Below are 27,543 nucleotides of genomic sequence, written 5' to 3' on the forward strand. Positions count from 1 at the left end.
TCTGAGCATCCAGCACATAAAGGTCTGCAATCGTCAATCCACGCTTGATGTCCCTCCAGCCAGACCATGAAATACCCCAATAGTCTGGATCTCAAAAGATAACACACTCATTATTATAAATCCAATTCTCATTGCCAATACTAATTAGCAAAGTTTGACGGAGCTGTAACGGGGCACAGAGCTTTTTAAACTTGAGAAAGGCAAAGGATGGTCTTTGGCTCAGAGTGTCATAAGGTTTGTTGAATTGTTTGTGTTGCATAGACAATAATATACTACACAGGTGTTTCGACAAAGCTCCTAGAAAACAGACCTAAATAAATGTGATGTTTTACAGTTCGCACAATCTATAATGTGGCTCAGGAGTACCGATTGAAACTCAAGCAAGACGGTGTGAGACAAAATGTGAGATGAAAAGTTAAAACTGAAAATGGACCCATATCTGGAGACAGCGTAACTCTCTGGTTTTCAAAACTTTCTAAGAAAAGAGCCCAAGCCGAAGAGAAACACACTCCCAGCAGAAGTACCTCCGATTGGGTTTGTGTGTGAAGCTAGTGCAGGATCATGTCCCTTCTCAATGCTTGCAACTCATCAGGGCTTGTGCATAGAGGGGATGGGTGGTCTTACAGAGGAGATACACTGCTGTCTCCAAAACCTGCCGGTAGGGTAGGAAGCCCTTATATTGAGCATTTGGTAAATTTAGGGGAAAGTAAACCTGGCGGCCCCGTAGAGTTGTTCCGGGAATCGTGGATTCGTTGCCAAAAGACCTCTTGTCACTCTCTCTGGGATCCTCTGAAATTCATGCTGCTGGGCTTCTGAGACAGCTCCATCCCAGACAACAAACAGAACGAGCGACAACGGGGAGGAGCTCAAGGCAAAAGCATCTGGTGAAACTCGGATATTATGCTCACGGGTTCCATTTCTGGCATGGATTGGTCCAAGGTGGTCCAATTCATTCGGGTTCAGCCTCGAGCTGGAACCCGATGTAGAAGTTACGGGAGCAGTTGGTTGAATTCCCGTTTTTGGCAGACAAACAGTTGGACTTGAGGCTTAAAGAAAAAGGATAAAGGCTAAGTAGTAATTGGCAAGGTTGGAAATTACAAAGGTCACAAAGCAATGTGGAAAAACTTAAACTGATGAACAGCTAAAGTGATACTTTACACTTGTTTTGAGCGTAAACTTTGTCATATCCCGCCAGTCCAATGCTTTGAGCAGAGCATGAACGTTGAATATAGGTTGTTCAAATCTAATCAATTTCCCAGCAGGCAAAATAATTTGGATTCAAGTGTTAGCTTGACTTGACTCGGATTTTCTCAAAGAATTCCCCACTTGCCCAATGTGGGCTGTCTTGTGCTTCCTCCTTCAAGCTCGGGTCCTCTACCAGAGGCCTGGGAGCCCGAGGGTTCTACACAGTACCTTAGCTGTTCGTATAGGATTCTGGACAGAGATCTGGGATGTTGTTCCTGGAATTGGCCTGAGCCACTCTCCCAGTTTGGAGGTGCTCCAATCACCACTGGCACTGCTGTTGCCTTCACTTTCCTTCAATTGACTTCAGCAGTTGGTAACGCCGAGTCTGCGACTTTGGTACAGGGGGTCGGGGGTTTCGACCTGGTCAGGGCGTGACAAAAATACTTAATGCTACCTGCCTACCAAAAATAAGAGACTCAAACCAGTTCGGACATCACCCAGGTCAACAAGGTGCGGGTCAGGTGTTGGGGGAAGCAGGGCAACCTGATCAGAAGTCGGCTACTTGAGCAAGACATTCATGGACTAGGATGGAGAATATGGAATATATATATATATATACATATTTATATATATTCTTTTTAGGTTCAGATTGTCCAGTTGGTAGTTGTGGGACATCCATCATATCTTCAAGCCTTAGTAGCTGCAGTATACTGTACGTGTGCGTGTGTATGATTGCGTGAGCACCCTCCGATCCTCTGCTGTGCTGAGATGCCCACTTAAAGCCTTTCAGCCCGATGAACTTTCACATGACGTTTGTTGCTATCACTTGATGCACCAACAAACACGCCTGCTGTACCAACAGTTCCCACGCCAAACCGACACGCACACAGTCCCATGTGGGATCCCCTCTCTCGCTCCCCGTCTCTCTTTTACACGTGTCACTCCTCCTCAATCTTCTCCATTCCCCGTCTTTGTTGAGGGGTTTGGCAGTGACGGAAAGGTCTTGAAGGATCACGCCAAGATAGAAAAGGACAAACGGCGCTCATTATTTAAACATACCCAACAGTCAAATCAGCTGCGGTGAGGAGGGGCAGGGAGTGCAGGGGGTGCGCTGGATTCGCTGGATGGCAGAGCAGCTGGCCTGAGGTAACTCCCGCGGCCGCCATGTTTGCGTGCAAACTTCCACTTAGTGTTGGTGTTCACAGCAGTGTAAACGCACAAGCTGAGGCAGGCAACAGTGTGTGTGTGTGTGTGTGGGTAAACGTGCGGGATGACTTGAGTGTTTGTTGGGCTGTGTGAACGCCGCGGCTCATATTTTATTGACGCGTATCCCTCCGAGGGTGGCTAAAGCTGGCACTGTGTGTGCCTTCAGAGAGCTGTGTGTTTTGGCTGAGGGGAACTGTAGCAATCACACACAGATAAAAACATCACAATACAGAGAACAGGGATACTTCAACATAGGAACGGCGGGGAGGGAGGGCTTTTGGAGACACACGCACATGCAGGATCAGCAGACTTGCGTGTGTGGATACATCATTTTACAGGGATGCTGTTGCAGAAAAAAGATGTGCGTGTGCGTACAGTGCACACACGCACGCGCGCACGACACAATCAGGGATGCAAACATGCACTCACCCACGAGGAAGGGGCATCTACTTTTTTTTAAAGAGATGCAAGCTCACGGACGCGCCGTTTTTATACATGAGCACAGACACGACAATTGCATTCATACCCATACCCACTGCATATGGCCTGTCTAACTCAAATGAATCCTCGGGTTGCGTGAGCGGGAAGCTCCGTGAATCTCTCTCCTCTCCTCTCCTCTCAACATCTGTAACAGCAGCCTGGCGGAGGTGTCTTTCCCGAAATAGCAGCCAAAAATAATCACGGCTAATAGCATTATTCTTCACAGTATTTACATGCCGGCTGAATAAATTACCCTGCTCTGGTCCTGGCTGATAACCCCACCGCACCTGTGCTCGCTACTTCATTCTCTCTATCTGTGCCTCTCGTCGCCGTCTGTCCATCCCCGCTCCTCGCCCTCTTTTATTCATCGCCACGTTCTACCCCCTCGCTCTCTTTGTGCGTTCCCAATATTTGAGCCTGCAAACATAAAGAGGCTGGTGCCGGAGACCAGATTAATTTAGATTTTTGGTAACAGTTTCTCATAAATTTTGCACAATTTCTGTAGACTTGAATATGAATTTTGCCTTGTATCTGTCTGGTTTAAATATGAGACATGACGTAGCAACACCTCCCGGATAGTAACGTTGGAGTGGGATAGGTTATCTTAACGAATGAGCAGAAACAGTTTTTCGATTGCAAATAATAATAATAATAATAATAATAATAATATATTGGATTTATAAAGCGATTTTCAAGGACCCAAAGTGCTCGATATATAAATATATGGCTTACCGCTGATTCATGAGTCTATTGTTGTCAAGGTTTTGGTTTTTTTTGGAAGTGCCGAGAAGAATAGTTGTCGATAATCTGTTGGTCATTGAAATACCTAACTTGGATCAGCAATGCTCAGCGTGTTTTGGATTTTGGGTTTCGAGTCGTCGACCCCAGCTCAAGCAGGGGCTTTGAGATTTTGAAAAAATATTTTGGTAAGAATGGGAGAAAGCATGAATTAATTCCATCAGATCAGTGTATCCACTTATTAATGGTTGTTGTCGTTTTAAAGCACCACGCGCATGCACTCGAACGAACACGTGCACACACTTTCGAGTGTTCTGCCTCTCTCAGCAGTGTGAGAACGCCGCCATCAGCATAACACAACCAGTAGGTAATCGGGGTTACAGGACAGCAGGTGAATGTGTGTGCGCACTGGTGCCTAACTGTGTGTCCTTGTCATCTTAACCTATGGAATCACAGAGCTGTTATGGATGTCTCTGAAGCTGAAGAGACACACACACGCACACACAGCACACACAACACACACACACGCACACACAACACACAACACACACACACACACACACACACACACACACACACACACACACACACACACACACACACACACACACACACACACACCAGCACAGGAAGAGGATTGCCTCTCCATTGCTTTGAGGGAGGAACACACATCTTCTAATGGCCTCAGTGTTGACACGGCTTTGATATATTATTTGCGCTTGCTTTGTGAATTCCTGATGTTGAAAAGAAGTGAATATTTAAACAAAGAAGGTAACTGCGAGACACGAATCAAAGCAGTTCTGAGGCTCAATTTTCGATGACAATGTACCGCTAATAAGGTGCATTCTCTGAGGGGATAGATAAATGCTACGCTGAGAGCAGTGACAAACCCAGTCTGGAGGCTTGTGGCAACATTGCTATTAAATATTATCTCATAAGCAGCTTTGTTTTAATGTTTCCTTCAGTCGAAAGTCATTGGGTTTGGTGCATGAACTGATGGCACATTTTGAAATGGAAATGACAAGTGGTTTGTCCTCCAAACAGAAGAGCTCATTATACAATAGTAACAACTCCAATTCATCATAATAATACAAACATATTTGCAGTTTTTGGAGATGGTAGTACTTGAAATGTACAGTAAACAGAAGTAGTTCACTTGATAGGGAATTTGTACCCAGAATATAAATCCAGACAGGCTAGTTTGGAACGGGCCAAGTTTTGGGGGGCACGTCGTGTCGACAAAAAGTGTTCATAGAAGCAACTTGACACGGAGCTGTATTAGGTTCTGTTCAATACACCTGTCATGAAATGGTTGCGTCATTGGGCAATGACAGGCCTAAGTTAAGCTGAATAAAATGCTTTTTGAAAACACTCTCATAACACCCCTGAGAGTTTGGAAATGTTCTCACGAGAGCAGATGAGTGATGAAAAACGTAACAATGGGCGCCATTGTGGCGAAGCAGCCAGAGCCATCACTTATGTCAAATTATCCGATATGATAAATAATATTTTCATTAATCACGATAATGGCCTTCACCACCTGAGACAGACAGGGCAGCTGGTAGGCCAGACAGGAGTCAGTCTGACCAATGGGAGCTGTGCATACTGCAGAGGCCAGGGAGCAGCCAATCCTCAACTGTAATTATTCTCAATAGAAGTCTCATCTCTCCGCACAATGACCTGACCTCCATCTTTCGTGTATCAAAGTGTGTGTGTGTGTGTGTGTGTGTGTGTGTGTGATCGGGATAAAAAGAAAGCGCATCACTGGAGAGTTACAGCACAAGAGATGGATTTGGAAGTTGACGTGAATGGATGAGGCATGAATGGAGGTCCCAGGGTGTGAGAGAGACATGACACCTCATTATTCAGATCTTGGTGTGTGTGTGTGTGTGTGTGTGTGTGTGTGTTGTGATCGAGGGCAGGGGGTTCAGGGATGCCAGATGTCTCATGAATTCAACAGAAAGACACGAGCACACCAACGAACCCCCCCGGCCAACATGTTTGTTCACATACTGTTCATGATCCCTAAAAATGTTGTTGCACGGTTTGCATGATTATCACAGCTGCTCATTTACTGGCATCATGCGTCTCTCTCTCGCTTTCTCCGCCTATGGAAACGTCTTGAAGTACGAGTCTCTCACGGCGTCACGTACAGCACAGTCCATCGTGTAATATCGTGCAACTGCATCATGTAACCAACCAAATTTCCGCTGCATCACTTGATACAACAAACAGAACTCGTCTCGGCTTGTTTGCCGATGAGATTACTCCGATTTTTTTTTACGTGTATGCAAATTTATGACACTGCATTGTATAATACGAGTGGTTATGCTTGCAGGGCCAGGTGTGAAACCATCTGGATTTGTCCAAAAATATTAGCTTAACTTTAGTCAGTAAACACAGCTGCTCAGAATCTCAACAGCATTCATGCTACGTTCCCAGCTGAGAATTACTGGAAAGGACAGAACGGCTGAAAACATTTCAAGTGGGAATTTTGAAAATGATCCACATTTGTCAGCCTTACTTCCAGCGTGGATGAGATCGAGGCTGGACCGTCCTGCTGATGTGCAATTACACTATGTCGGCACAAGCAGGGGCTGTAAAGACCCCGTAGTTAACACCGCGATTTGCATGATCCTCCATCTGGTGGGCGGAGTGTCGTTGAAAAAAATAAAAGATGCAGGAATGGGATACAGACATTTGCTTTCTGTGCTGGGTTCAATGACAGTTTCACATCAAAGATTCCTTTAAGCTTAACGCGCAGGAAATATGTCTTGTGGACGAAATCAAATAGAGCAAGAATTCAATTAAAAACAACGTTTCTCCCTCCTTTTCTGTATATCCATGGCATAAATCCTGTCCTTAAGTCTGGAGCGTTTGCACACGTATCAATACGAAGGCCTAATCAATAATTGACACCGGTCACACCACCTCCTGGCCTCTGACACCATTTGACTTCTCCGTCTCAGCCGTGCTCTACTTATAGATGAATCAGCTTCTGCACGCCAAGAGGTGTCAAAGAGACTTGTGCAGATGCAAAGGACAATAAAAGTTCATTCATTTCAAATAAAAAAATAACAACTTTATGTTGAAGGTTACCTCACCATCATCTACAGGATCGGATTGTAAAGTTGCAAAAGCTAAGGACTTTTTTTTAATTTAATGTTGCTGTAAAATGTGACCTATAAAAAGATCTATTAAAAAATAATAACACCCCCCCCCCCCCCCCGTCTTTTGAATTGTCCATTGTTACCAAACATATTTGCATGCCTGCAGTCTTCCTTGTCACTGCTTTGTTGGCACAGCTGTGTTTGGTTTTTTTTGCCGATGATCAACAAGAAAACCAACGGCAGCATTGCGAACGTGCACACGCGTCCTCGTGTGTGCATACATGTGTGTCCTCAATCCTCATACAGACAGAACAGGGACCCACTCTGTTCTGTCTGCATATATATTGCTGCATATATATATATATATATATATAGCGCTGCTCCACAGGCCGCCGCTGATGCCAACCAATCTTTCGTCTTTTGTTTCCATGTATTGTCACATAAGTGGCATTTACATACGATCCATTTATATATTTGCCAAGAGTTAGATAACTACACCATCTGCACATTCAAAAAAGGGGAAATCTTAAAAGTATGATTTGTTCGGACAAACGTCAGTTATAGTAACTGAACTAGGATGTTAGAAGAAAGATCACTGCCACATCTAGACTGGTAGGTGTAACTTCCTCAAAAATACACCAGACCCTAAACTGATCTGGCGCGACCCGGGTAAATAAGGGTGTCTGGTGATGAAATATGCTCCACTCAACTCGGGTCTTGAGATCATTTCCCAACCGCGCAAACCAGAGCGACTAAGGGCGAAGCAGATGAGCCAACCTGATGCATTATTAATGAGCCCCGCAGTCAGTCAGCCAGCGTCGGATCGATTAAAGGTTCTGTTTTTACAGTGCAGCAGGCCGTCGGACCGAGCTGGTAAATATACCCCAGAGAGGGATTAAGAAAAAGGGTTTGATGGATGGAGGGAAACAACATGAGAGGAACAGACAACACGGAGGAACTTTTAATTTTGTTGCCAGATTGGTTTTGTCCAATGTTTAATTTGTTTTTGCGAGAAAAACAAATGATATGCATTTGTATTTGGCCGCATGTACACACAAGATCACTGCGATTAAAAACCATACCGCAGATCCTTTCTCAGTGTAAGTTAGGTCTTGTGTGAACTCCTCACTGAGCTTAAATTAACTGTGAGGAGAGGGTAGTAGTGTTTCATTGCCCTCTACAGGCTAATAAAACCCCCAGACACACACACCTGTAACTCAAGAAAATAAAAACTGTGCAAAATTTAACGTAGTGTAAGATTTTATAAGCGTAACTTATCAATTGTGTGGCTGCATGCGATTTTCATTTTTCACCGGAGATCTTCATTAGACATTAGGTAATGGAGAATGATGACTCTCTGGGGGATGATCAAAGGCCTCAACATGCACACACGCACGCACGCACGCACGCACGCACGCACGCACGCACGCACGCACGCACACGCACACGCACACGCACACGCACACGCACACGCACACGCACACGCACACACACACACACACACACACACACACACACACACACACACACACACACACACACACACACACACACACACACACACACACACACACACACACACACACAATCCCTGTCCCTTGTTTTTTTCCTCCTCTCCAAGTCATATCAGCTTGCCAGCTATGTCTGCCACACATCTCTCCGTATGCCCGGCCATCTGGGGACGTTTTCTCATCCCTTTTGTTTCATCCCCCCCCTTGCTCTCCCCTCTCCCTATCTTCTTTTTCATCCACCACGACTTCCCTCTGCCTCTCCATCCCAAGTTTTCCTCACTTCCTGTCCTCCGAGTGGAGTGTGTACTGTGCGTTTTCTGCGCTGGGTCTCAGGTGAGTGCTGGCTCCTTCTGTGGGGCCTGGCAGTTGCCAATGAGAACTCACTTTCCTTTGTGAGGGCCCTCCGTCTCCCTCCGCGAACATGTTAATTGCTTCTGGACACAGATCAGTGTTCATTAAATAGGCATGCATTCGCCACAGCAGATGCTCATTCACAGCGCAGCGATTGTTGGCTGTTTGCGGGCTCTTTGCTTTTTTGCTTTTTGCTCTCTCAGAATGCTATCTATGGAGCTCCGCACATGTAAGTGCTTGGATTCATGCATTAAAGGCACAAGACACGAGACAAGCCTGTTATGTGAAGATGATGAAGTAATGAAAACGGTTTTCTTGTTATTATGTCGTGATGTATGGAAAATGAGCTTGATGTGTTAATATCTCTCGACAGAAAGAAAGAGAAAGAGAGAAATCTTCATTCATGTCCTCTCTGTCCTATACATCAAAACACATGGCAACACATTTCCCCTTGTTTATCGGTTTACAAGGAAAATATTAAAAAGCTGAGGCATTTATATGTCATCAGTTCCTTTTCGCACATTTCCATGACAAATCACCAAGTGTTACTTTTGATCGCATCAGAATTAACAGTGTGCATAATTGACGCCGCGCTTCATCTTTGGGGCCTTTTGTCTCTGCGCACAATGGCATCATTCCACGATGACCCGAGAAGCATTTCCCGGACGACAGCCGAGACTTGGATAACGATGACGGATGATTTGGCATTGTGGCGTGGTTGTCAGGGTGATGAGTCAAATCCTCAAATGAGGTGGCTACCGCCGGTCTGCAGATCAAAATGTTGCAGATGGCACCAACACATTATGTGTTTGTAGATGCTGACATTGGAGGAAAAAAAACAACCAATGATCATAATCAATGAGCTACTCTGCATGCCATTAGGGTCACAAATAATGAAAGTGTAATTACTGTAATAGAAGTGTAATTTCTGTTCCATGACTTAGTGCTTCACAATGGTGATGCTGATCAGTCTGTGGGTCTTTCACAAGCAAGGCTGCCATAAATCTCATGTGGATTATTTTCGATCCTCAGAGGATGAATTCTAATGATCTGCACCTCTTGACATCTGATCGAATGCCGCCATCAGGTCATTCCTGTAATATTCATGGATCTGGCGCCAAAATGTACTATTTGCAAATATCTCATAATATAATGGGCAAATGCCATGAACGCACACCTTGCCTCTGAGGCGATAATCCTATTTTTGACTTTTTATGAGTCAGTGGCTGAAGTTTGCACTTAAATGAATTTTATATAATACGATCAAGGTGAGGAATAGAAGCTAGATGTAATACAGCTTTAGGTGCCTGGAGGTGTGATGCAAATTTCGTGGCAATCCATCCTAAAGCTGCTTTCTTCCTGCCTAGATGTTCCTGCTATTGTGAACGTGCACTTCACATGTGAACGGCAAAATCCAGGAAATTCCCGGACGCAATTTCCCAGACAAACTCTAGGGTTCATTTACGAAGAACAGCGCAATAGGTCACGGGTTAGGGTTGAACTTTTCACTAAGAAGCACAACGGTGAGCCCCGTGGTGATGCTGGAGGAAAAGTAAGACGATCATGAGAGTCATTGAGATTCATCCTCTGAGGACCGCAATTAAGTTTGCAGAACATTTTGGCATCTACGTAACAGTTACTGAGCAAATTAAGTCTCCATACAATTTGTGGAACGATCAACTCAACGACCAACAAATAGAATATTAGCATACACGCTTTATCCAGTGCAGTCATTCGCATTAAAAAATATGACACAACACCGACGATGTGTCACATCCAGTAAAGACGCCAGAGAAGTGTTAAACTAAACTCAACTCAAGAAAACTTTATCCACCCACTCCTAATCATATTCTACAAAGGGTTCCTTCATTTCTGGGTCAACTCCATTATGAGTTCAGACTGACGGGCTCATCAACTGATGATGAGACCTTCGTCTGATAAGTGCGTCCGCGTCCAGGTAGAATACTGTATATTATATTAGCAATATCTGGCTCTGAGTGACCACAGTCATTAATGTCCTGATGCCCAGAAGGATTAGATTTCTCTTTCTGTGCCTCTCCTCTCGCTCTTTCATCCACTCCGCAATCCCCCACTTCCCAATCACACTGTCCATCAGTAAAGGCATAATTATCTTCCAACCCCTCAGGATTGTCGGACAGAGGAACAGGTAGGAACAGATCACATTTGCGGTGTATTAATAGGTAGATATTATAACAGGTTTTCTTCATTTATCATGCATTCACGTCTCCAGAGCTCACCTGTGTCTCAGTCCCATATTCCATGTCTCCAGGCTCATGATGAATGCCCTGCTTCCTTTTTTTTTTTTTACCCACTTTTCTTTTTATCCAACATGGATGGTGAGATCATGGATATTGTTGTAGAGGAGAGACAGATGCATATCTAAGGATATGGAGTCCTATGAATTTCTCTTTGTCTTATGTCAATGTGCTTAAGACACTTAGAAGACTGGATAATCATTGGGCTGTTTAATTACATGTATCACACACACACACACACACACAGAGGCAAGGACATACTGGCTCATATGTCATTCATCCAGATGGAACTCTTCACTGGGCCTTTTAACTGTCATTTGAAACCATAAACACATGGACACACTGAAACACAAAGACACACACACAAACCACCAATGCACAGCCAACGAATAAAATATATTTTAGAACACAACGATTTTGTTTCCCCATAAATGCTCTGGGAGTCCACGTAACTATTATTTACAAGCACTGGTTGATTAAAAAACATATAGATTTGATAATCTAGCGGTAAAACCATCTTCTGATCACAGAGCATGGATAAACCTATACAGTTCAATCAATTGTAGACATTGTCACTCTAGTTATAGATTGAGACATATGCAGTCTGTCGTTAAGTGTCAGTGTTTTCGTCGTTGTATGTTTGCCGAAACCGGAGAAAGCAAACAGACAGAGTGCTGTATTTGCCAAATTTCAATTCAGACGGTTCAAAGGATGGAAGCCACGTGACCCACTCTGCCACTTTTAAAGGGCATGCTCACAAACGCAGGTGTTTGCAGTTACAGCGGGTTAGCCCCATAGACTGTATACAAAAATGGACGTTGTCACTGGGTGCCGAAAGTGAAGCCAATGCGGACGTGTCTGAAACCCGTATTCTCTCGATTGACCAGCAGGGGGCGACTCCGCTTGTTGCAAAAATAAGTCAGTTTCTATAGACGGCTGTGAGAAAATGATTCAACTCCTCACTTGATTTATAACGTCAGAAAACGTTTATGGTCTCATTCTTTTAGTTTCAAGTCTTCTTCAATACAGCGCAATGTTCGTTTTGTAAATTGTCCCTTTGTGGATGAGGATTTTTGGTTGCAAAAAGGAGAAAGGAGAGGAAGCCAGCCATGGTTCCGATGCCAGTCAAAGGATTGTTCAACACACAAAAGATTCATCAGATTGATCAAGCTTGCAATGTCTTGAAAGAGTATAGAAATGAGTAGGAGCTGTTGGATTCCATGTTCAACCACCATGTGGGCTTTGGCCACATGTTTAATTCATCGAGAGTTCTTATGGAATTTAAATGTGAATCAATCACTTTAGGATACCATTACCCATAAGAACAGATCTCCAGAGGACATTTAAACTCAGCACTGATCAGTGTCCGTGTCAGTTGCTCAGAAGATCAGCCACTGACCCGCTTCTAACCGTAAAACACTAATTAGGGCCATTAATTAGCCCAGTCCAGTGAGATTCATGGTCCGTCTCGAGTGTTGGTTATATCTGTGTCATATATATCTCATTTTAGTCCAGCGTACATTACACTGGGATTATTTTCTTACATCCAAGGCTAATTACTATGGGGCAGGATAGACAATTCAAATTAACTGGGAGCATAATGCAATATGATATCATTAAATAAATCAATCCAAAGTCTGCTTAGGTTGGCTTTACAGTGTCAGAATTGAAAAATGGCCACGCTTGAAGTGTGTAAGTGTGCAAACCCATTTTCTCTTCAACGGGACGACTGTCCACGTGTGGATGACGCCCACGTAGCCAAGATGAGAATGGTGTTGGCAATGAGAATGGTTCACACCGACTTTCTCCCACAACAATTGTCTTTTTCACTACTTCCAATAAAAGAAACAACTCAAACAAACTTGTGGTCACGACGGTTGCAGGTTGCTCTCAACAGTTCCTTTAATTCTCCACGGACACGACAAATGTTCTCCCTCGAGTTCCAGAAAAAGTCTTGAAAGTGATAAATATCGGCAGCAATTGTGTGATAAAAGTGAAAGTGGAGAGGCTGTCAAACCTCAGATTTTGTCAAAAAATACTTTAATTGCACCATAGCTGACTTAATGCAGATACAATAGGACATATGATATGAAGGTTGGAAGCAGATGGTTTTCACAGTGTTGAGCAGGAGACAAATCACTTGATGATTTGAACGTTTTCTCTACACCTGTAATTGATTCCAAATGCATGCAGTCTGACAACCATTCATTACCGAAACTGATTATTGGCGCATCAATATGTATGTGTTCATTTATTGAACGTTCTCGTCAATAAACGGAGAATGCTTCATGTGATGACACAGGCCAAGGAAGCACATGCAAGTAGCTCCCCCTTCTGGTAAAGTGACGCGTGAAAATTAAAATTGACACTGTTTTGTGGATGCCTGTCACCTCGTCTTTAGCTTTCATGTCTACAGAGATAATTTGCAATAATTGAATTGTTTATCCAGGGAAAGTCGGGTGAGTTTTTTCTTGATACTCTCTACTATCGTCAACAACCTCCTTCAAACCGACCCAGATGTGGAGTTGGTAAACAAAGGACAGACGGTCTTTTTTAGATCACAGATTACATGCACTGTATTATTGTGGAGGCTTATTCTGCCAACCAGCAATAAATTGTGGGTATGCTATTATACAATGATATTATACTTTTCATTTATGTTTTGGAAAAAGTGTACGAAATTAACTAAGAAGAACTAACAAATATAATGCATCTGATGTGTTATCAGTTGTTGATGTTGCTAGAACATATAATGTAAACACATATTGAACCTTATTGATATGCAGACAACCAGATTACATGTCTATCCTGTCACCCACATGCTCAACAGGTGAACATGTGTGGACTGTATACGCCCCAGACTCTTAATTCTGCAGTGACTTTAATTTATTTATTACTTTTTACTCTTGATTCCCCTCGAAAGGGCAAAGTCAAATCATTTGTGTTGGAGTACCCCTCTATGCCTCCTCATTTAATTACACCGCTTCCTTCTCTGGTGAGTTGCAGTGATGTATTTTAAGTGGCCCTGCTGCCAAGCTTAAAAAGGCAGGCTGAATAAATTCTGGTCATGTCAAAGTATTAAGACACTAATTTATTTTTACCCCGATTATGCATCAAAGGAAACCTCTTTTTGAGCCTGAGTCTTACCGTCACTGTTACGGGGACATTATGTAATACTGTTTATTTTATTTACTGCTCAGGGATCTTTACTGAGAAGGTATTCTACAAAATATCTACAATTGTATTCTGATGAAGGTCCTGTTGTCTAATCCTTCACAGCATATTTGGTCGCTCCAGGCTCTGCCATGTGGTCTCCTCCCATTGGAAATACCAGGTATACCTGCACGGGGACGCAGCCAGTAGGTGGCGACCATATCACATACCAAAACAACCTCAACCTCTTCCACCAACACCTTAGAGTGGTAGCGAAGTATGTGACACTGGGAGCTGTGGTGTTGAGGGTCACCTAACAGAAAATGGTTTGAGGCAATTGGCGATAATAAGATCAATTCTATAACTGCTGTGCAATGGTAGCTTCTTGAAAATTGTACCCAAAACAGGGAGACTGGGGGCTCTGTCCTGGAGCCAAGCCTGGTTGGGGTGGTCAGTCTCACTCCTAAACTCACAGCTTCCTGGTTGGGCACAGCCCAATGGTGAAAATATATATGGCCACCGCTTACAGGGCTAGACATAAGGAATCGGGTGCATTGCCAACTGGGAGACAGATGGAGACGTGCTGAGGCTACAGAAACTGTGCTCAAAATTTAAAACGACTTCATAAAGGTTTGGAATGAATCACTTTAGTTTAACTTTCCAGCAGGGTACTGCCCGCAGCCAAAAGGGATAAATAACAGCATGCAGCTTTTAGTTAGCCCCATCGAACAATGTACCACTAACAGCTGAACCCCACACATCACGTCTGAAACTAAACTCGATCCCTATCGAAAGATGACCTAGACATAGTGTGATTTCAGGTCATTAACACAACACAGAAATACTATTTTGCTGCAATTGCGTTGTTTGTATGGCACTTGGCAATGAGATCAGGTCTGTTTAAGGAATTTAAAGTACAGCACTGTATGAATATTCAATAAGAAAGATGGATTTTCATGTATCTCTTCTCCTTAATGGCAACTATACATCCATCCATCCTTTTGAAATGTCACTGTATCCATCCATTTGTTGTCATTCATTCAACCTGTTACTGTGTCTATTGTCCTCACAATATAGCAGACGGAATATAGAAGTTGCTAAACTCACCACTAGATGTCAGAGCCAGCCAACCTATCAACCGGGTTGGCCTGGTTCCCATCAGGGACTTCAAGGACGTGCCCCGGCTAAGTCATTATTCATGACACCCAATTCCCTCAAGAAATCAAATCACTGCGTCCATCCCATTTGGAATGTATTTATGTTAATTTCACAGAGTAACTGTTCGTGCCTGGCACAAAACACACAATTTGGTTTTGATTACACAACATGTGCGAAGGCAAATTGCATTATTTGCATGCAATGGAGTAGGGGGGCCCCCGGTGGGATTAAGTCTTGAGGGTTTCACATGTAAGGGAGCGGTTGTAGAGCACTCGAGGACTCGGGGAGAATGTGAAAGCAACCCGGGCCTTTGCAAATGATGTGGGGAAAGGAAAGGAATGCGAGGAGAGTTGATGAAACGCATAAGAATGTCAGGATTTTTAAAAGAGGAGGGAAATTAAAGAGAATGGAAAGAGCGGAAGAGAGCAAGAACCTTTTTCTCAAAGCACTTATTACATATTTTGGAAATAAAACATTTGAATACAAGAACGAGTGACGATTCCAGTTAATTTGGAAAATACGCAACATAATAAGATATTATTACAGCAGGGCTCTTGACCACAGAGCTTGTATTGCTCTATGGTTTATGTCATCATATAATCAATGTTCCTGCGAGAGCTCTGCTTCACTGTGTGTGCAAAGCTTCGATTTATAGGGATGATACTACAATTCATTTTGGCAGCAATATGGAAATTGACATGAAATTTATTTGAAAAGGCTTTTTTGGCTGATCTTTAATCAATGCCATCATTCACAGTGCAGATGTTTTTTTTGTTTTTTTTTAATTTAGCGAGATGAAATCTGCTTGTTGGCGCAGCCTCTCCTACTTTGTCAGTCGGAGCTCCTACAGGTCAAAGAGACATTATGTCACGTTGTGCAGAAAACTTGATGACATTAATCATTTTATAATAGCAATCAATTATTCTCAAGCTATGGTGCTCTGCATTTAATCAATCAAACCTGACATACTACAACCCCCCAATCAGCATGTTGCTTCATGGCCTTTTCTGCATCACAAAATGTGCTGGCTGTCGTGTGTGTATACATCACAAGGTTCATCGCTTATGGTTTTCACCGAAAAAAGGCCAAAGATTTCTTTCAAAAAGGAGCAAATCTGATCAAAGCAATTTCTCTCAGAAAACACTCATCCATAGGTGCAGTGGCGACGGAGCGTGAGGTGAAATAATATTCACACTTTGCATGATCCAGTTGAAATTCACACGCAGCTTCGAAGCACTTGAACATCCAATCATCACCAAAGAGCGCGTCGCGAAAACCTCATTCAGAGGGAGGTTTTTTGAAGGAGCCTTGTTGTCGCCGCCGCCGAGCTGCTACAAACCACACAAAGTGAAATTGCTCCAAATTGTCAGTTTGTCACAAAGAGCCGTCGCAGAGAGGGATCACTGATGTGGCACAAGATATTGAAGAAAAAAAACCTGAAGGACCCAGTGAAATATTTCCACTTTTTCTTTTCCTGCCCATGATGAAATGACAGACATAACAAATACTGTCCAACGAGACATTTTTTTTTGTACATGGTATAAGTTTGTCTTTGCAAGTCGTGCAGGGCAATATCAATGTGAGGATTTGTTTGGGCAAATGCTCTTGGCTGAAACCAGCATCGACTAGTTTAAACACACCATATAAATGTAAAGGAGGCGGAGGGAAGCAGAGACGTTATCCTTGTGACAGCTAAACCCACGACGTCCACACGCCAGGTTGAGTTTGATCGGTGTGTAAATGCTTCTCACACAAAGGAACACGGCAGAGGAAGAAGAGAAGAAAGACTTCGGAGTGTACTTTCAAAGCTTTCCTGAAGCGAAGGGACTTCATCAGCATGTGCCACACATGCAGCAGCATTCAGGGTGCAGGCAGTGAGGCGACCGGAGCTGGACTAAGTGACGCAAAGAGCAGTGATGAATATTTACATAGGACTGTGTAACGCAGGCAAGCAGATGCAGAGAGAGGTGGACAGAAAGAGCTGAGAAACGCTCGTGCCGCCGACAACAAATACTCGTATGCACGCGCAGAGCTTTGAGTGACTCCCACTAATCATATTCCTGTTGACATATTCATATTTAAACCTGCTCCTGTCTCAACGCTCATTGAGCGCCTCGACAGGAGAAAAAAAAGAAAGAAAACGTCAGCCGAGTTAACGGCTGCAATATTTCAGATTACAGAGCTTCTGAAAACGCAGCACTTCCGAGCACCGGGGTTGGTGAATTGGATTTTGTTAGTGCATTCGAGTGGGTTCGCCTTTGTGCCGAAACCCCGAAGTATGTACCGTAGATGTGCCCGACTGTGAGGGAACTCATGTGGCAGCAATTAAATATGGATTTACATTTTGAGGTGCGTCAGCAGAGGGAAACCAAGTGTCTCACTGAGGTGACGACACCTCCTGTGGTGAGGATGAACTCCAGCCCAGTGGAATAGTACTCGTGTGTGTGTGTGCGTGTGTGTGTGTGTGTGTGTGATGACAAAATCATAGTCGGATGGTTTGAAACTGTGTTTTGTTGACTGGTTCATCTTCAACTTGCTGCAAGCATGGATGCTGCTACTCACTACACTATGTCACCTCATATCCTCCTCATCATCACAAAGGTTTTTTTTCTCACAATAAACTGTAACGTTTATTTTAAATTTGATAAGAAACTTCCAGGCAAACGTAAAAATGTAATATTTTTCGGTATGTCAATATTTTCACACGTGCAGCTTTGCCGGCGGCAACATGATAATAATCTTCACAGTTCCTCGCGCCCATTCAAATGAAAGTATTTAAATAGTATAGTATGAATAGTTTTCTGTCTTCTGTGACAGACACGAGTACTTTTTGAAATGTGACATCTGTGTACAGGGGCTCAGGTGTGTTTTCCATCTGTCTCCCGGCTATCGGATCATGTTTTTTTTTTTTTTCTTCTTCTTCTTTGCTATGACAGGTGTGCTTCTCCTCTTATGTGGAAGGCGCTGCAGTAGCATGCAGGAGTGATGTGTCGGTTCCGGACAGAACACTAAAGAAAATGTTTGGGTTTCAGGTGAGGAATTTCTGGCCAGAAGTGGAAGATTTTGACAAAGAGCAAAAAAAGGGCACACACTGCATTTTATATATCGGTCATCCTTCATCGACCTTTATGTTTTTCCTCGGATTGAACAAACTCATTTACAAATAAGTGTAAAATATTCAACATTAATAAACATGTTAATGTCCCAAAGTTGGCCAAGATTGATACATTTTTAGCTGGAGTCCTTTTTTCCAAGTGTAAACATTGCCTTTGCTGCAAAGATGACATATATTACATAATTACAAATAGCCTGATGACATTAACATCGCACGAGGACATGACCCGGACATGACCCGATCCATCACTATTGTAACCAACTTCAACAGGAAAGAAAATGTCCCAAAAGTGTCCTTTCTCTGTTAAAGTTTGTCAGTGTCATTCTGTCTCTGATTATCTTTCCTTTGTGAGTCTCTGTCTTTGTGCTTCAACCGCAAGTTGTTGAAGTTGTATGTGATGAGAGACGTTTCATCCAGACCCCAACCTCACACTCCCAAAAAATTATGTCAGTTTTAATCTGGTATGCTGTCACACTAAATGCCCTTTTATGTATTCCTTCTCTAAACTCTCCACTGTTTTTCTTCTTTGAGTTTGTTCGGCCATCTGAGGATAATGCTTTTTGATCTGTGGTGAGAGCAGAGAATGACACTGACAGTGCTGCGGGAGAACATTTTTTTCAAAAGCGAGATCAAAGTGTTTTGACACGAGAACAAAATATGGATCAGCAATAGGAAACTGCAGAATTAGTCATGCGGAGGCATGATTTGCAAAATCAAGCCACATCAGTGGGGAACCAGACAGTGCTTTTGGTCTATTTGGAAAGGGTCGGCATTAAGCCTGCCTGATTCACACGTACAATATTTGGACACGATTAGGTGGCAGACTCATTATCAGACCCAACCATGACAAGACAGATGAACTGCACTCAGCGTTTTAATATGTTTAGAGTTTAAATTGGGAGTCATTTGGTATTCGGTATTGTCTATTGAGAGTTTTGAGCTTTAAAAGTTCATGTCACATTAAAAATATGAATAGCACTTGACATGCCAAATAAAGTTCATGTCTGGTGTAAAAGTGATCCAGAGAATTTTGTGCTTGGACAGAATCTGTGTTAAATGACCTCCTCATGACCTTGGGTGTGTACGTACGGGAACACAGATGTTGACATGTACTAACAAGCAGTGAATGACCCAAAGATGAACTGAAACAGCCCCAGCTTTATCAAAATTGTGGCAACAAAAACACAGACAGAAATCCTTAATAAGGTGTCATTACCAGTCACCAAAACATATCTTGTGAATCCATGCGACTTTTATTTACAATCGCCGGAGAATTCATAATTTGGCAGTTTGACCCTAAATGAATAAAATATTTAACAAAGTGCTTCATGGGATTCACGCTCACAGAGCATTTTTAATGAGGCTTTGATGAGCCGTGTCTCCACGCGGACATACCGATCGTCAACACAGAGAAATCAAGTGACTAAACACCCGCGTCTGTGGTCAAATGAGAATGTCTGGTTTGCTCGCTTAAATAGATCTAGCTATGTTTATGAGTATGTGTTTGTGTGTGTCTGTGTGTGTGTGTGTGTGTGTGAGTGTGTGTGGAGAATCCACGCCATCTTTTTTTTATTTCCCATAAGGAACAATTATGTCCACTGTGCTTTTTTTTTTTTTGAATGTAGCATACAGTAGCTTGTTGCTGAATACTACAGAGACCTCATCACTGATTGCTACAGCAACTTGAGAATGAGGGTCTCTTCGGGAGAAGTCACGTCAAGCAGGTGGAGATCAACGGTGGCGCCTCCAATTTTCTTATCCAGGCAGTGTGCAATGCAATTCCGAGCCCACCCAATCTGCACACCAGTGGGGAAAAGCAGAGTCACAAAGGTCGTTGGAGTGGGACAAACCTGATCGAGGCATGGCCAGGTCCCGGCGACCATCATTGAGTTGAGAGGGCTAAGTGATCCTTATCCTCCAAGCAAGTCTTTGCCCTTTGCATGACCTGAAGAGCAGCCAAAAGTGCCAGAAAGAACGTCTGCAGGCATCCTGATCTCAGCGAGGGACTGGCAGCTTTTGATGGACCTGGAAAAGGCAGCTCAAGTTCCCCAACGTTATATTGCAGCCACCACCCTGTGACCAGACATTATCCCTTAGTCTGAGCCCTCCAGGTAAGCTGTGCTGCTGGAGCTGACAGTCCCACATGGGAAGATTGTTCGGAAGAGGGCCCCTTGAGAGGAAGCTCTCCAAGTAGGCAGGACTGGTCAGGAACGGTCAGCCAGCAGGGAGGGAGACAGAGAGGCGTCTTGGATGCAAGTGATTTGCCGGCTGTTAGCCAGAACCTTCGGCGGATTGGGCGTCGAGGGAGAGAGGAAGAGAGGAGCCATCTGCAGAGAGGACGAGGAGAGCCATGGTGTCGCCTGGACACAAGCTGACGGGGTGCGATGTGCCCTGGCTGGGTTTACGATGTTCAAAGTCCCAAAACCACGGATGATTCCTGGAACATCACTGATAGTGTCTTCAAAGGCATCAGTAGATGCATGTACACAGCCACGTGCACTGGGTATACCATTTCCATTTCCATTGTGGGTTGTCATATATTTGTGTGGTTGTGTTTGTGTGTACATGCTCTGCTGCTCGGCACACCAGTCCACCTGTCAATCCGACGCTGACAATCTCTTACTCCCATGAGGCAATTATCTACAGTCTGGTTCATGAGCTTATTATCTGTGTGTTTGTGAGGGAGGGAGAGAGAAAGAGAGAGAGATGCATCACTTGTGAATAGGAGATGGAGATTGTCTCCTTGCTTTTTTAGTTCCTGGGAGATCAGTCCACTATTTTCTCTCCTACTTTTCCTGCCATCTGTTTCCCTCTTTGGCAACAACATTTTCTTAATACGTTAGGTGATTCATCTTTGCTTCCCATCCCTCTTTCCGTTGCGCTCTTTCCTGTCTCTCCCTATACGATAACCTTTCTTCTTTACCTTTCCTCCCACATGCCATGTCTCTATCCCTCCCGCCTCTCCCTCTACCTTCCCCCTTGGCTTCAGGATGTTATAAACACAGACATTTGGCCAGAAGGTTTCAGATCACCAGAGAGGTGAGACTTCAGACTTGAAACGCTCCTGCCAGAACATGAACATCTGCGTGTACCTGTACACCTGCCAGATCACAATCATATTCCTCAACAGATTACGGTATTTTTCTTGCCTCCCTTTACCCTATCTGACACTCGTTTGATATCCCTTCCGTGCGTTTTTTATTCCTGCACACATTCCCGTCTTTACCTCATTTCTCAAACACCTTCTCATTCACTGATTTGTCATTTTTGTCATCATAAGCAGCTGTTCCCTGATCAGTAAATAAAACTCATATACACATATTCACACACACACACACAGATGGTCTGAACACAGACTACACACCTGAGTAGATTGCCCTGCACTGCACAGTGTGGCATGACTCAACACATTATACAGCGTTGTAACACATTGTGACTCAACGCCTCTGCTCATCTAGCTTTCAATTTGCCAACGATTAGGCGTGAATTACATTGTGTGGGCTCGCCAGTGAAAAACAACTGTGTGCTATGTGATGATCAACCAGTCCAGGATCTGCATATTCCGCATTTAACTACTGCCAACCATATGTGGAAGAAAATACATGGCAAACAACTGCATTGTCAAGGAAAGTACCGGTATTGGTCATATGGAGATGGGCAATAATCCTGCAGGGTTTGAGCTTCAGTCCCAAAAGAGGCCAGCCGGTGTGAACAATGTGTCATGACAGCGACCGGTGCTCCATCTCTTCTGCCTCTCGGTCATCCATTTAATCTCCCACTGGGTCCCAAGTCAAGGGCTGGATGTTTCAAAGTCCACATTCGCAGACTGAGTATGTCATAACGGACTGCCAAGGTCTGCTAAAAAAAAAAAAAAAAGGCTCTCTTTGGGGGACAGATGCAAATTCATCCTTAAAATAAAATACCTCAGTTTGCCATCTACTAATGGGATATTCTTTTGCACTTTCCCAGAACTTACACCTTTAAGGGCCACTGCCTAGTGATGGACTTGGAAATGTTTGATGTGACAAGATGCAAATTGGTTAGACCATCTCATTGAGCAGCTCCAGTTTCAGCCCACACTTTGCGTCATCTGACAGAGACTCATCGTTTACAATTAGATTCCTCCTACCTGCCCTCTTTATTTTGCCTGAACTGACTAGGCCTTTTTCACAGCGAACATTTTGACTCATCATGGCCGGAAAGGTGTAACTAATAGCATTAACGAAATGCTCATTTCCCAGTGTCTCCGGAGAGAGGCCAGCAGGCAAAATATCAGAGCCCTGAAACTTGAGAATAGCATTTTTCCGGTATCTATCCCCAGTGATGGAAATGGCAGACGGTGGAAAAGCCAATTTGACAAAAACAACTCAACCTCATAAGGGAAAAAAAATCCTGTTGATGGTGTTTGTTGTTATTTGGCTGTAAGATGAAGAAGTTATGCACTGTATAGTGACACAAAACCCCATTTCTTCGATCAGCTTGGCTTGCTACGAAATTAATATATTCAGAACAAATCAAATCAGTCAATTTGACGAAAAATGCGTTCACATAATATTTGGTAATCACTAATGATTAATTATGCATGACGTCAGAGTTTTGAATGTTCATACAATTTGAGTTACAGGGATGCAGAGCATTATTCCCGCTCGCTGCACAGTTGGATGACCAATTGGGTCAGTGTCCACTGTTAGAGTATTGATCCATTCTGAAAAAGTGAGAACCAAGATTGACCTCATTAATAACAGATCATGCCCACAAATTAATAATCACATTTTCTCCCTGAGCTGAGCTGTTACCGTGCAGCTCTATAACATTTCAGCTTGGACACCAATGTGTGTGCTTACTTCTGTCAGCATTTGACTGGGCTGAGCAGTTCAGACTTCAAAGTACCACTGACTGCATCCTGAGGACGGCACAGAATACCTGAACACATGCGACTGGAGGTTATTTGTGGAAACAACAAAAAATAAAGTCCCATCATGCCCATAGCTACATGATGCCCCAGATGCCACGGCTGTGGACTAGCACTGATGAAGGTTTTCTGATCCACAGGAGGATAAATAGTCAGCGCTGCCACACGCCTCAAGGGCAACTGACAGTAGAAAACTCCACGGTTATTGTCACAGATACATGCAAATGCAAAATATACTGTAGTATGTGTCATATTAATCATTCTCAACCTGCCATTGCGCCACATCTTTAGAGGGGGCTGTTCTCCCACAAAGAAAGTTACATTCAAGTGACAAAGCCCTGTAGCAGCCCTGACAAAGGAAGGAAGTCAGGCTACGTTTTAGATGGATAGATGGGTCAGCAAAACAGTGGACTGTTTCCTGTTTCACACCAATAGCCACGAACAATCTGGGTGTACATTATTGTAACCGTGATGACGAATGTCCCCTAACCTTAACAAAGTTAGCACTTTGAATCAAATCGTGACCTTTACTATGGCATTGTCGCATTATAAAAGCAGAAGTTCTTTATGTTTAAACTGTTATTCATAACAGTTACCATAGGGACGATAATTCAAGAAATGCTCCCACCGGTCATATCACCAGCATAGAGATAAATGATCTATGTTCACGTTCAGGTTGGAGGACTTGATGTTAATTGTTGAATTCTGAGGCGGGAGAAGAGGGTCAGAGGTCACATTGTACAATCATCATCCTGTGATCCTCATGATGCTAAATATATTAATCCAGTAAACTCTACTTCATGATGTCAACAAACTAAATTAAATCAATGGCAGTATTGAATAATAATTACTTATAATCAACCTTAATCAGTTCATTCCCAGAGGATACTCTAACATGAAGATAAATGCGTATGTATAAATGACAAGAATCCCATTAAATACACAGAAGGGATTGAAAAGGATTAGGAGAATAGACAAGGTTAAATCGATGGAAACCATAGGATACAATAAACTAAACAAACTATTTGTGTATTTGTGTATGGGAGTGAATGCCAGTGCTTGCATGTACACACAGCTATTAGCAGAAAGTAGAATTATTGATTCTAATGCTGCTGATGGGGAAATGGTAATGACGAGATTGAAAACATTGATCATGAGCGAACAGACTGTCCTTGGACAAGACAGGCTGTGAGGGAGGGATCGGCATCATCAGTCCCATCAACCAGTCGCACACATCTACTTGAGTGGTTCCCAAACTATGGGTCGGATATCCTTTGTATACTTCAACTTCATCTAGGGATGATGGGGTTTTTTTATGGACTGAAAGAACACAATCGGACACAACACAACACAACAATATTCTGTAAAAGAGAATAGAAATGAAATAATACAAATGATGCTCTTACAAACACATACACTTTCAAGAAGCCAAAACTCAGTGCTCAGGGCATCAATGCATACAATATATGTATATGATATATACAGAGGATCTACTGATAATTAGTTTGCTGATAATTTTTCTTTCATACCCCTGAACAAATCAAACTTCCCCACCCCTCATCATCAATTAATGATAACCCATCAATGGTTATCTCCATTGTCATCCTGTTTTCCATCGGGACTTGGTGTTGGAGTTAATTAAGGGCATTTCCCCTGACACAGCAGGCGAAATCCCATTAGTATTTTGAAAAAGAAATATCCAAACCTAAGCTGAAGGAAAAAAAATGGGTCATGGACATGAAATAAGTGTGTGGCATTGAGCAAGGTTTTGCAGCATTATTCAAAAATATTGACATTCTTGTTTTGCAATAAAGATGAAATGAGGGGGCTGTTTTACTTCAGACTAAAAGGATAATTTATGACGTCTGCAGACTGTCCCTTTGAACAAAATAAATGTGATGATAAAAATAAGAACCTTCTGATGAGGCTGGTTGAACATTGAGCATGTTGTGATCCAGATGGGCCAGTGATACTGTTAATGTCTTACTCTTTAAGCAATTAAGCATCCGAGTCTCTTATCCTCGCTCACTCTCACTCCGCCAGGCCTTTTAAGCCATTATGTAATTAAGCTGGGAGCGAGCTGATGACTGCCTGACAGATAGAAATACTGTAGTATCTAAAAACTCTTCGCTCAGCCCACGTCCACACTCAAATAAGTACAAGACTGCAAAGGAAACACCAAGCGCAAGCCAGTGCAAAGCACACGCATACACGCACAGTCTAATGGCATTCCTCTCATCGGGCTTCCTCTGTGATTTCTGTCAATACAGCCTTTTCACAGCCACAGGTATGCTAATTAGATACAAAGGGTATAACAATATTGGCCTGCTCTTATATGGAGAGGCCACTAATGCTATTAGCATAACGCAGCTAAGAATTTACAGAACAAAGGACCAAACAGCTTTAGCGTAGGTGGGAGCCGTTTTGTTTTGATATGCTGCGGCGTAGACGATGGCCATTTAGGTAAATGCTGATTTATGAGGCAGACAGAGTCGTCGCGCACGTATGCGTGAACGCCCACATTCTCTTAATGCTCTGTGTTGACCTGAAATAATCCTGAATCACAATTACTGTCAGACTTTTAGGGGAACTATCTCGTTGATCCTCTCATAAAAACCTGCTTTTGTATCATGTGTAATGCAGTTTGATGGTTGCTCAGCTCATGGACAATGTGGTTCCACAAACATACAGGCAACATGAAATACAGTTCATGTGATCAACAATTACGATAGGTGTTTTCAGACTTGAAATCTTTAGAGAATTGCATCCTGATATTTTCTGGAGTTTGCTGTTCACATGAACTCTGGAAAAGTCCAGGAAAAACTCCATACTTCAGTGCATGTCTGAAAGCATCCTTGGAGTCCAGTTAGAGTCTCTGTGAAGCAGCGCCAGGACACAGCGGGATTAAGATTTTGAGCTAAGAGCTGTTTTGCAGGTGTAATCTTTACTATTTTCACCATTGGAGTTTAGCATGCTAACATGCTCTAAACAGTAACTACATTGTGAGGCTGATTGGAATGTTATCATCTGGCCATTAACAAAAGTCTTGAAGTAGTAAGAACAACTTTTTTTCCCCCCCAGAAAGGAACATAACCTGTATCAACCTTCAAGAAAATCCATCCAATATTTGTTGAGACACTCGGCTCCAAACCACAAATGAAAACCCTTTGTTGGCACAACAGGAAATGTCAGAGGATCACAACAGGTCATTAGATTTCATTCCTAGGGGCACCAGTGGATATGTACAGAATTCCACAGAAAATATTCAATATAAAGATTAAACTTTTGGTGGTACTACAGGCAAAGACAAGGAACAACCAGTTTTTGTTGGTGGTTGTACTCCATCCTCTGTGAACTAAGAATGTTAACACATTAGTGTGCCAACCCATCCAACAGTTGTTGAGATATTTCAGTTTGCAACAAAGTGACCAAACTCAGGAACATCAAGAGGAAACACTAGGGAACAGAGCAAACAAAGAGCTGAACTGCCACCTAACTAAACAGACGAACCAACAAGGACAAAGGGAGGCACAAGAGATAACACAAGAAAACTTAAAGTGATCAAATAAGACACATGAGAACAGGAAGTGAACGCAAAGCAAAACAGGAAATACCAAACTGAAGATGAACAAAACACAAGGGATCACAAGAAAGTAACTTTACATAAAGAGAGACACACACGAGGAAGGGTAAAGTCCACAAAGAAACAAAAAGTTTATCAAGAGTTCACAAAGTCCATAAGATGTCTCGGGCCTAGTGGACCGTGACAGGGTGAAAACCTGATGTCGTGTCGTCATGTTCGTTTAGCAAAAACCACTCTGGATGTCTCTTGATGGATGTCCTTCTGGGTCTAAAAATAGATGTTTTCATATGTTATTCCCTTTTAAGTGCAAGTCTGCAAAATGTTGTCAGCACCATTAATGCAGCTCTGCACAGGCACACACTGTCAGCCTGTCAGCTTTTCCTTGCACCCTCCGCAGGAGGTGTGGGCAGTCAGAGTGACAGTTAGAAAGGTCTAATCTTGACAAGGACGTCAGATGTGAACCTCTAAACTTGTATCTCAATTATAAAAACAAGAGACAAGGACTAATGGTGGGGGGCAAAAGGTACAGCAGGGAAGGGGCAAATGTTTTGACATGAGGGCAGAATTAAGCGAGCAGGAGAGTAAAGGAGTAAGGAGGACTGGAAGCCGAGTCGAGCTGGGAGAAGGGGGAGGGAAGTGAGGGAAAGTGCTGACATGAGTGAACAAAACTGGATAAAGAGAGAAGAAAAGGAAAGGAAATGAAAAGAAAAGACGGACTGAGACAGACAAATAGATTTTAAATTGTACACATCTTTGGAGGAACTG

The sequence above is a fragment of the Scophthalmus maximus genome, chromosome 20 (assembly GCF_022379125.1).
Source record: "Scophthalmus maximus strain ysfricsl-2021 chromosome 20, ASM2237912v1, whole genome shotgun sequence".
Lineage (NCBI taxonomy): Eukaryota > Metazoa > Chordata > Actinopteri > Pleuronectiformes > Scophthalmidae > Scophthalmus > Scophthalmus maximus.